This window comes from Mytilus galloprovincialis, chromosome 4 (genome assembly GCF_965363235.1).
Source record: "Mytilus galloprovincialis chromosome 4, xbMytGall1.hap1.1, whole genome shotgun sequence".
Taxonomy (NCBI): domain Eukaryota; kingdom Metazoa; phylum Mollusca; class Bivalvia; order Mytilida; family Mytilidae; genus Mytilus; species Mytilus galloprovincialis.
In genome coordinates, this window is record NC_134841.1 from 73,799,278 (window position 1) to 73,812,543 (window position 13,266).

Here is a 13,266-nt window from a genome sequence, read left to right on the forward strand (position 1 = left end):
AATATTTGAGAATAATTTATAAATTTACAAATTAAATTGCTGGAAAAATACATTAAAAACAAAGCAATAAGTTTTTATTAGATTATTTCAAATTGTTTGTTTGCAACAATACAAACTTTGTTTGCTTTTTTTTTTTAACTTTCCATAACACATTTGTACTGAATGTATGTATTATTAACTGACAAAACCCATTCTTCATGTGCAATTTTTACTTTCCTACATTCAGAATTCCAAGTCCTAATTAACGTCGATTACTATATATTTTTATTGCGGTTTCCCAAGATATCAACATTTTTGTCTGAAACATTAACAATGCAGTAGTACAAATTGTAGTATGTCTAACTAGACACTATTCTAGAACAATATATCAAGACATAGATCGCTGTTTTTGATGTCCATATGCTTTTTACGCTAATCAGTAAATGATTGATTGAAAATAACTGAGATTTTGATGTTCATATGAAACATATCAATAATGGTTTGTATTTCAAGTTTTCTGTGGGATCTCGCACCAGGCCCTCGTTCTGTTAAGTATCATTGTAACAAAGTTGTCAAGATACATAGAGAGTTTAGTATGTCTAAATGTTCTAAATTTTTGTTAAAGAGGAAAAAACTATTTCTTGAGTGATTTCTTAATCAGGGCGTTCCTGTGCCCAGTGTCTAAAGCTTCAAAATAACCTCAAAATAAGATATAAGGATATTAAAAATGCATCAATCTTTAATGCATTATATACACTTATCAGAAAAAAATTATTCAATTGTGTTCTTCTTTTCTTTTTATTCAAACCCGTTCTAATATATATGTATGTGGATAGTTAGAATTGAATAATGAACACATGGCCTGCAAAATATCATTTAAGTTTTACATTAACAATTTCACCATATAAAACAACCATTTTATAAAATCTCATGTTTTTACATTCGGGTAAAAAATACATTTCAATTTTGCTCTTTTGCCTTTATATCTTATATGTCAGTGGTAAACTGGTAACACAGAGATAGTCTTCAATATCGGTTTACAGGTTTTTAGCATAAAGATAAATCAGGCTGTGTTGTTTTTTCTTTTGATTTTATTTCAAGTTTTGTCTAGCCTATGCCTTCTTTTGTTGACTTGACGGATTTGGGTTGCTTTCAATGTGCACGGTTGTTGGGTGACCTATAGTTGTTAGCACCCTCGTCTTTATAAAAACATTTTGAAGAATAAAAAAAAAACAATGCACAATTAAAAAAGTATGTGATAATCCTTAGTTTGTTTGAATTCAACAACAGATCAAAAGATTGCGTTAATGGTAACATACATCGTATATTCTCTGAGAGTCATATATATATCTTTTGATTGTTACATGTTTGTTTTTTTTTTTTTGTGTTCCTAGCTTTTTTGAATTCATTGTTCGTTTTTTTCTGATGTTTATCCAACAAAACGAATCGGTGGCAAATACTTTGTAACGAGCACCAATGTATCCTTATTTTATTTGGATATTATGAAATGAACTTACATACTCATTCGATTTTCCCTTCCAATAAACTATATAACATTATTGTCGAAGACAGCACACTATTTCAGTTAAAGGACATTTGCACACAATATATTGACTTAAACATATCAAAACGAGTTCAGTGCACACGGCTCGTTTTTATTAGAATGACCTTTTGAAATGTATTAGACGTCCAATTTCATTCTAAACCAGCAATGGTTGACTCTGTTATGTTTAGTTTGCTTTATAATTGAATTTTTGTATGTTGTTCTTGAATGAATTAAAGGTCTTATCTATCTAACCCTTTGCACTTGATTTTTCATAAGATTTCCCCTAATCTTGTGAGTTTTTGATAATTGTAAAGACCATATTTCAGCTCTTTATTTGGTTTTATTTTACATGTATTTGGGGAATGTTGAATCTACAAACCGATCATATTTTCAATTTTTTAAATGGTAGACATTTGCATATTAGAATTCTAATGCTTTGCATTCGATGAAACATAAGTTAACAAACAATAAATACCTAAAATGAAACTGAACTTACAATAGCAAGTACAGTTATCAGAAAAGCGCAATAACATACAAAAGATATCAGGCCCTCGGGGTGGATAAATACTCATCGAGTTCTTACTCTTTTACTTAAAACAGATGATAGTTTTTAGAGTTTCATACACTAAAAAGTTGAACGCTTTGCCTTTTTTATTTATTCTTTCCTCACAAGAAATCACTATAATAAGAAAGTGAGGTATAACTCATAACATATGAACTAATAAGAGACTTTATTTTAGAATAAAACGAGATGATTGGTAACGACAGAATACACCTTATCGCTATTTGTCCGCCATTGCTCGATATCACACAGGTTCCCGTAAAATTTTGACGTCATAAAACAAAATATCTGACGCCACAATGGAAAAGTCATTGTTGTTTGCGTCAAAAGTTCAAGCGGCCGGGTCAGCCGGGATTAGCGATAAGGTGTATTCAAATTATAATTATAACCATAAGACAGCTATTTGTCTGCTATGGTTACTATAAAATCTACTAAAAATAAAACTATAAGGAATTTGAACTTTACTGTAATAGCTAATAAAATTGCTAAACATAGGATTACAATAGAGTATTAAAATGAACACACAAAACTAGCAATATCATAGAATATTATTCCTTTGATCATTAATATTTTGTGGTCAGTTAAATTTGTAGATCATCATTGATGCGCATGGTCAAATTAAAGCATGAGACTGCATTTTTCTTTGGAGGAAATGGTCAATTTCAATTCTAACTATTACCACTAAATGTTTATGCAAGCAATTTAAAAAATAAAAAGATTTCAAATAGGACAATCAAAACCATATAGGAATCTGAAATACTAACCATTAAACAAATATATTTCAGATGGAAAACTATCAATTAAAAGAAGTAAACATGAATACCTGGTTTCGCCTGGCTTAGTTGATTAAGATGTCGTATAAATGTGAAAATCCTCATTTTGTTTGAACTCAACACCAGGTTCAAATATTGAGCAAATGGACAACATGCATTGCATATTACTTGAGAGTCATATATACAAAAATATGAAACTTTTGACAATGCTCTAATTGTACTGAAAATTTACAGAAAGATATATCGCAATTCATAGATCTGCATTCACTGTTAAGTTGTTTTGAAATGGCTGCCGCTTAGTGGCAATAGGGGAGGGGTGACATTCGCTATTGCTTGCAATGGCAATTCTAGTTTTATATATCTTTTGATTGTTACTTGTCTGTTTATGGTGCTGACTTTATCTGAATTCATGGTTCAGTTTTTCTCCTGATGTTTTTTATTCAACAAAACGAATCTGTTGCAAATATTTTGTAACGAGAGCCAAGGTCTCCTCATTGTATTTGGGTATTTTGAAACTAACTTACACATTAAATTATATTACATTATTGTCAAAGAAAGCTTATGCTTTCGGTTAAATATTAAGGACATTTTCACACCATATACTGACTTAAAATATTAAAACGATTTCAGTGCACACCACTGGTGTTTATTAGAATAACCTTTTTGAAATGTATTGCACGTTTATATATACTTGTATTTCCTTCGAAACCAGAACTCAAAGTTCATTGGTTGACTTTGTTGTATTAAGTTTACCTCAATGCCTTATAATTGATTTGCTTTTTGTGTATGTTGTTCTTGAATGGATTAAAGGTTTTATCTATCTAACCGTTTGCCTTCAATTCTTTCATAAGATTTCCCTAATGTTGTGTGTTTTTGATAAATTTTAAGGACTACATTTCAGTTCTTTCTTTGATTTTACTCTGATGTATTCTGCATTATGTAAAATTTACAAAGCTATGATCATATATTTTCCTTTTATTTTGTTTGGTAGACATTTTGATTATCAACATTGCAATGCTGTGCATTCGGAGAAACGCAAGTTTACAAACACTATCTACCTAAAAACAAGCTGAAATTACTATAAATCTGAAAAACACAATGACAAACTAGATCATAGGGGCCTCAGTAGAGTGAAATACTCCATGATAGTTTTTCATACACTATATAAGATGAACGTTTATCTTTTGTTTCTGTTATTTACTTCACAAGAATGCATTTTTTTAAAGATACTATTCTTAGCAACTTTCAATATATGAGCCAATAGAGTCTTTTCAAATAATAAAGGAGACGTTCGTAAAGAAATAATTCAAATGACACTTATAACCATAAGATAGTTATTTGTTTACTATGGTTTTTCAAACTTCTACTAAAAATAAACCTTTATATTAAGGAATGTGAGTTGTAATTGATAATAAAATTGCTGAACAGAGGATTTCAATAGAGTATTAAAATGAACAAAAAAAAAGGCAATAAAATAGAATTATATTTCTTTGTTAAATTATATTTTGTGTTCTTATGCATCAGCTGCATTTCTAGATATCCAGTGATGCGCATGGTCAATTTAAAGCACGAAACTGCATTTTTCTTTGGAGGAAATGGTATTTGTGAGCGAATACTTAAAGTCAAATAAAAATAAAACTGAGGAATGCTTTTAAAACACACAAGTGTATTCAGTAATTCTTAAAACATGAATAAGATTTGTAAATTATTAATTCTAATTAGATTCATCTGGACTGGCGCAAACAATGCAAACCTTATAAAAATATAAACAAGATTTCTCTTAAGCAATCGAAAATCTTGGAAGTAAATTTCGCCTAAAAAGGGAATATAATAGCAAGTTCCAGGATGTGTTAACGAAACTGCAATTAAATCGAATGGAAACTGTACTATATTTATGATAGTCTCATTTAGTCAACTAAATTGTAAATCTTAGAACAATGTATTGTCCCCCAAAACTTCCATCATCGACTCACCACAGTAAGAAAAATAGCAATTCATATTATTCCTCTATTTGAGGATACTTTTACCATTGAACGATCATTGATCTATTGTTTTAAAGAAGGGACAAAATAAGGGGAAGTATGCAACAGTTACAAAACACTAACTTATAATCTTAAACCTGTCAAACATTGGATCATTTAATGCATTTTTGTATGGTTTGAAATAAGAATTAATTAGCCCGAAAATGGTTTTATTGTCCTATGACACCACTACTGATCACTACTTATTTCTATTTAAAAAAAAACATATATTATCATATGCTATTACTACCATTTATTGGATCAACGAAAAATGGTCAACAACATGAGCAAAAGAAAACGACGAAAAAAGTAACAACAGTCTTCAAAGCACTATACGAAAACGTATTGTTTAGAACCACGAACCCAACCAAAAGTTTATTTGCCCATTCCTACTTTTTGTACTTTGTGGGTAAAGAAGAAACTCATATGTTTGGTCCTTAAGAGGGCAAACAATAAAGATTCTGCAGGCGCATTTTTTTGCCTTGAGTCTTGATTTGCTGTATTTTAAATGTTTCACGCGTCTCTGTAAATATGTAATCTACAATGATTATTTATTTATGGTAGACTGTGGTTTTTGTATGATTGTCCGCCATATGATGAGTATTTTGATAATTATTTCCCAATGCATGTCAAATTGACAATAAAGATTAAATAATTTAAAAAGCAAATAATTACTGCATTAAATATGACGATGTGAATTCAAATGTTGGCATATAGTTTTAGCATTTTTGAATTAGGGCGTAAAAATTCACAATTGTTATAGAAGAAAAATGACGTTGATGACATTTAGATCGTCAGTGTCAACGATATCAAAGAATAAACCGAGACATCTGTCGCTTTAAATTAAACTTATATACTAAATACTTAATTGTCCTTATTTATATTCAAGCTTATGTCTTTGCATGGGTGCATACGTGAAGTACAACAATTGTCATGTTAAAAGATTATATTTCATATACAGATATGGGTTCTTAATATTAATAATAAGGTCTATAAAATGATTTTTTTTTGTATTTGAAGATTTTGAATTGGTGCTATTTATTTTACATTGATGTCTAAACATGCCAACAATATGCTCCAACTTTTGGTTGAGTAGAAAAGAAAAAAGTGAAATTACCAGATTTCCTTAATGGTCGTTGTTCAGATTAATGGACAAATATGCAAATAAAACAGATACTCCTTAAACAAAATTTAGAGTAGAAAGAACAATTGTATTGTTTGTTAGAAATTAAGGAGAACAAAATACTTAAATGTGAGCCGTCATGATACATTTCTTATACTTAGTCCATAAAATAAGGACAACTTTTGAATTATGAGCACAATATAATACTAGTAAATGGTGTGCACGGTCATATTTCTTTTATAAGCGTTTCTATGTGAGTACTAAATTCAACCTTGTCTGCAAACTTTGGTCAAAGATTTAATAAATCATTTAGCGAAAATTGTATGAAAAAAAAAATAGTTTATCAAGTAATGGAAACACAAAATATATGTTTTACTGTTTTGGTTTTGCAAAATACTGAAAATTAAGATATGGGTAAATAAGACAAACGTAATATGATAAGCATTGAATCTTATGCGTGGACGTTTTTGTAATTATTTTTATTTGTTTCCTGAGATTCCTCAAAAAATGAGGCATCGAAATTCAGCGGCTTCAACAAGGAGTTATGAACTGAATCCAATAAATACAAATGACTGTTTAAAATACTTCTTGAAAGAAACACTTATCTTCTACTTTTTTCTATCATCTCCCGATTCGGATAAAAACAAGTATAATGCTTATTACAAAGAGTGTAATTTGGTATGGACCAGTGTCGTAGAGTTCTTATTTTTGATCTGACCAAAAGTGAGCTCATCAATATACCTGGCCCACATATTTTTTACTCACATGTCATAGATGTTCATAAGGATTCCAACATTTGATTGGCCCAAAACAATCACATGGTGTTTTGGAGTGATGTTTTATGTCTCGATAAAACTAAACATGCGTAACTTCGATTGGTCACTTTTACAATGTACCAACGATGCAGAGGAATATTAAAACAAAACAAACGAAAGGCTTGTTTTTACTTGTAATTTTCTTGTTGATCGTTAAAATGTATCTATAAGAATTTTAAAATTGCTTATTTTCAAGTATTATAGGTATACAAATACATTTCAGAAAGAAGCATTCAATTTTTGATTAACATAAAAAAAATTCTACAAGTTAATTTATTCACAAAATTTGTCCTATCATACAAGACAAAGCAGAACAACGTTTTTTTTATAAACTGTTTTGTGAAGGAGAGACCCTTATTGCCTTGATCCTCAAACAATAGACCTAAAACATGCAAAAATTGTTTTACCCCACCACACTGTAGTGCCTGTACGAATTAAGTCAGCCTGAGGCTATCAACACCATGGGTTGGACGGTGTTGTTTGTCTTTGATTCTCTGAAAAATTGGATGATGTTGGTTGGTGTGGTCTTATTTACTGTCTAATATTTTTTTGTAATTGCTTTAATGTATTAAAGAAAATGAAATAACAAGTGGTTAGTTACAAAAGTTAGGCTACACTGTATACATTTACCCCTTTTTGAATGAATTCGTTGAAATATTTTTTATAATTGTCTTATTGTCACAATTGTACAAACTGTACAGACTGTTCTGTTACATGAGCATATTGAGGAGTAATATATCAATTAGTCTGATTTGTTCTATGATAAATAATAACTTTTCTTTCATGACAATAAAGTCTTTTATTATTTTGGCTAATAATTTTTAAAGTATTATCTAGTTCGTATTGAAGATTTACGGAGTTTAATTTTTTGTCACAATTGTACAAACTGTAGAGACTGTGCTGTTACCTGACCATAGTGGTGTAATATATCAATTTGTCTGATTTATTCTATGATAAATGTACTCTTTTATTTTACTAGAATGCATTGCAGATATCATTACTGTTAATACATTTTTCTTCCATGACAATCAAAATCTTTTATTATTTTGGCCAATAATTTGAAAATTACTATCTAGTTCGTATTGAAGATTTATGGAAAATTGTCTGAAATATCACACTCGCCCGGAGATGATTGGCAGCTATTATTTTAAATATTAAATTACAAAGACCCTTGTACAATTCAGAACATACAATTCATCTCTATTACACTGACAATATCACGACCAAATTTAATAGACAGAAATTAACAAAATCATCTGAGAACACAACAGTTCATCCACTCTATTTAGTCGAGTATATGATTTCCCAATAATAGCAAGACGTTGGCGAGGTGTAAATAGTCTTCGTTCTCTTACTGATTGATTGTCCGAGAAAATTATATGTGAAACCGAAGCACAAGTCTAGCAGTGTGAAAATTTTAGATTACTTGGCGTTTTGTTGGATATCCCATGGGTCCATTATAGAATGATGTATTGGGATAATTAATGTCTTCTAGGAAATGAAGCTCTTGGAATTATTGTTTGTCTGAATCTTAAACTATGGTAATGCAGTTTTGATCTAGTAATTTTAGTAAAATAGCTAGTTGATTCAATTAAGAGATGTGTTTATTACAGTGTAATGTCTATCATGACAACACCTCGATAAAGGTTTTTGATTTTACTGTAGAACAACTCGAACAACAGGCGATGACAGTCGTAGCACCCTATTTATCTTTGTGTTGTATAATTAGACAAGAAATTTAAATTACATACATAAAACTTTAAACTATCTTATTGATTCAACATTTCGAAATTAATTTCGAGAATGGTAAATCATCAGTTAGCAAGAACATTGGTATTTCCGTTTCTTTTTTATATTCTGTGTTTCGAATGCAAATAATCTAAAAGATACGTGGGTACACACAAATGAAACAGCAACCCAACAAAAGTTGAAAACTGCAAATATTATAGAAACATAGATACTTCTAATACAAAAATAAGGTTTCATACAGATTATTTATTCGCAAAATACCTGTTTTCCGCTCAAAATGAATTTCATCGAAGCATGAATATTATTGCGAAAATGACATAAAAAAGTCAAACTACCAAAATTATATTTTTAATAGTAATTGCAATAGGTAAACGGACAGAAAGTCACAGGACAAAAAGTCACAGGACATAAAGTCACAAATTTGATAGGACAAAAAGTCACAGGACAAAAAGTCGCAATTAATTTTTTGACAATTGTTTGAATATATAAAAGAAAGATATTGAAATATTATCTTTTTATTACATCTATTCATTTTTAAGTGTAGGACATTGTTCATAAGCTTTGTTAAATGAAAAAATATTAAATTTTAATCATTCAAAGATGATATTTCTTGGCACCGTGAAGCCATTTAAGTACCATGTCATGTTGACATCTTATTTTCATAACAATTATTTGATCATTATTGATATTTATTGAATAATTTTTAATTACAAAGTTGCTTTAAGTTAAACACTTCAAGAAAAAAACAAAACTTTTACTTTTTAAATTATTTTTTCTTGTTTAAAGAAAAATATTCTAAAAACTAAATTGTGACTTTTTGTCCGTGACTTTTTGTCTGTGACTTTTTGTCCTGTGACTTCCTGTCCTACATTCTTGCAATACAAGTAGAGAAAATAATATAGATGATATTTTGTTGAGTGTATATCAAGAGTCATGTGGCTCAAGAATGGACCAATGGTGATACATCATGGTAATTTGTTTTTTATACTGTTGTTTTTCTTTTGGTCGTTTTTATTAAAAAAAAATACCATAGCATTATCACTGTGTGCATCTTGATAACAGGTTTGAATGTTCCTTTGGTATTTTTTGCTTCTCTTTTAAATGTTATGATTATGAATGAAGCCTTCAAATAGGCTTTCAAGTATATTGATGAATAGTAAAAAGAAAATATCGTATAAAAAAGATGTTTCGCTTCAAGACTGGTCATTAGTCTGTGGTTGTACTCGGGGATAATAAACTTATACCACCATCACAACACTAAGAACCAGAAATCATATAAAGAATGATGATATATTTCGAAATGAGACAATAAATATACATTTGATATGTATCTGTACTATTAAACGAGAAGACCTCATTTGTGTGGCGCTTCTCTTCCTTCCGCAAGAAATTAATCATCATGCCTCTGTGTCCTATAGGTATCGTGCATAGTCGTATTTGTCATCCATTCTTATGACTATTCAGTTTGACTTATTTTGGGAGAAAAACGAAAATAAAGGCGTCCGGATATTGATTCCGTATTCAAACCGACTTTTAAGCCAAATATGACTTCCGGTTTTAACATTGAGAACCAATCGTATGATAGATAACAAAAATGAAAAATAAATAAGGGTGTTGTCCATATCGTGGTTTTTAGGTCGTAAGAACCCCTACTATTATACCTCGGTTTAAACTTGATCGGGGACAAGACAATTATTTTTCGCGTTTATCTGCATGTATACTATGATTAATATACTACTATAATATATAGAGACTGTCTATATATAATGATATAGCAGTGATCGCCATGGAGAAGAAACTTAGAATTAATAGTTAATAGAAAATTAAATACACTTTAATATTTATATTATAGATACGTATGTTCATAGTAAACAGAAACGCGAAAATAATGGACTATAACAGAAAACAAAATAATAATGTTTACCCGACAATGGACAATGATGAAATTGAAAATTCCCTTATGTTAATAAATATACAATATTTATAAAAAAAATATGGTTGGGATATCTTTGTGAAGTACGTGTTACTTGCAATTGTAATGTTCTACGGATATTCGATATTTGAATAATTCATTTGGCGAATAAGCGCAACAACAACACCGAAAACTTCACCTCCCTCTATTTCACCCAAGTTGACGTTAGTTACTGCGCACAAGGAAGCTATTTAACCAAGAGTTCCAAGTGGTAAAGTTGAAATCATCTCTTCGTTAATTTAAGGACGCCAAGCCACCAAAAGTTTGTTAACCGCTATATGAGTTTCACAGATGATGAAGAATACATGTTCCAATTGCCGTTACCATGACAATCCTGTCTACCCTTTTCACGAATTTGACCTACCGAATTTGATTTATCACTGGGTTTGTACTTACATCAGTAACACTATGGGTGCCACACGTGGAGCTAGATCTGCTTACCATTTCGGAGCACCTCAGATCACCCCCGGTTTTGAGTTTGTTTTCTATGTTGTGTTTTGTGTACAGTTGTTTGTCTTTAAATTTGTAACTTATTTTTATTTATGAGTTTGAATTTCCTTTGGTATTTTTCGCCTCTATTCTAGTAGAATTTAAAAAAATATTTTGCCTTTTTTCAGTTTTAAATAAGCAAGACCTGCAATAAGACGAACACCGTTTGAAGTAACCTAATGAAGTAAAGTAAACAATTAAAAATAATCGTATTGAAAAGAGCAGTCAGCTCGGTTGCGACTTGTAGTAAATAGATTTCGTCATTTTGTTTTGACCTTGATCAAAACGCTTCACGAATCCGGACTGGACACTTGAGAGGTTCATTATGAAGCCAGTATCATTTGTGGGTAATAAAAAAAAAACAAAGAATTAGCTGAATAATGTAACTTCATACGTAAATAAAAATACAATGACGGTATTCGTATTCACTAAAAAGTCTTATTTCGATTCATATAACTCATTTACAACGCAATTTGTACTAGTTTTCTCAATTGAATTGTTCGTGTTTTTCATGTTGTTTTTTTTTGTAACCGACCACATGGTATGGATTTTTCTCATTGTTGAAGGCTATACGACTGCCAATAATTGCTTACATCCACTTCATTTGAACTTTGGTGGATAGTTGTCTCATAATCGTATAACATTTCTTTTTTTTTAATAAAGAACTTTAAAAAAAAAAGGAGGCATCTTATTCTTATTTGAAACATTTTAGAATCGACGACAAATGTAATGGTATCTGTACTCTTATTGTAAACTTCTAATTCTCATGTACATGTAGCAGCATAAGCTATGTGTATATGAATATTGTCCTTGTCCTTATACAGTTCTGAAGTATGAAGGTGGTTTTATTGTTTTCGCCTCCACGGCATATTTTGTCTGTCCAGAAGTGACCGTAAAAGTTTAAAGTGATTTTAGCTAAATCTTGTCTTCCGCCATCTTGGATTTTGAAATACCAGAAAACAAGGTCTAAATCTTTGATGAAATGTGCAAATTTTTAGAATTGGTAGGTAGTTCATGTGTGAAAATTTTCATTATAATATATAAAATGCCATGTTTTATCATATCTCTGGTTATGTGTTCAAAAAAAAACGAATACTTGTGTTTGATTCAAATTTTTCCCACTTTGCCAAATAAGGGGAGGCAACTCAAATGCAAGGGCAGATAATTCAGATAGTGTTACTTTTACAATAGAATGTGTTAGGAATTTACCAATTTTATTATGTAGCAAGAAAACGAGTCCGGTGACCCCCTTTTTTCTTTTTCTTATCTAAAAACATAATATTGGAGCTATCTACTCAAATTTTATCTCAAAATTCTATGGTGTAGTTTTCGTTTTATGGTGGAAAATTAGGTTTTCCAAGCATAATTTATACAAAATCTGACAATTTTGCACAACCTGTAGTGTAAAAATAAGTCCTGTGACCCATTCTTTTTATTAATGTTTTTAAACAAGCAGGATATAAGCTAAATTTTGGCAAATTATTAAAAAATTCTATGGATTATAATTTAGACACCCCATCTACCTTAATTAGAAAAAAAAACCGTAAGATGCATTGTATTTAAAATCCTAAAACATCCACAAAGATGAGGTATAGAGCGGCTAATGGTATTACCAGCTTTACCAGCTGGAAAAGAAATGTTTCGTAGTTTTTATCATTAACGGCAGATTGGATACACCCCTCCTCCCCATCCACCCCCCATATTTCATGTACTAAAAAGACAAAGGATGTATAGCCATCTGTTCTTCATCTCAAAGACACACAATGAGGCCTTCAACACGAAACAAAAAAGTCCCTTATCTGTAAGTTTAAGAGTTTAAGATAGCCCCTATAGCACTGGTTGATCGGAATTCTTTGCAAAATGGGTCGGGTAGACCTTGTAAGATGTGACACCACGAAATCGGGCCCCGTCAAAAAAGGACATGGTAAAAAGACAAATTAGTCCTCATTTGGAAAATAAACTTCATGCTTGTTATATTGTAGAATAAAACAACATATCATAACGAATCAAGCTTGTAATATGTAGAAACAAAACAGCCTTTTGTCAAGTTACGAATCAACCTGGTTGGGCAGCACATAACCAGTGGTCCTTGTATGCTATCTTTCATGTTCGAGGTAGTAATTAAAATTAATTTGTAAAATTCAGTCCTATTTTGAATGGCGCCAATGAAGATAGAACCTGAGTGAGGTTGTAACTAAAAATATTTAAAAAAAATATTCTAGAAAACTCACCACTTT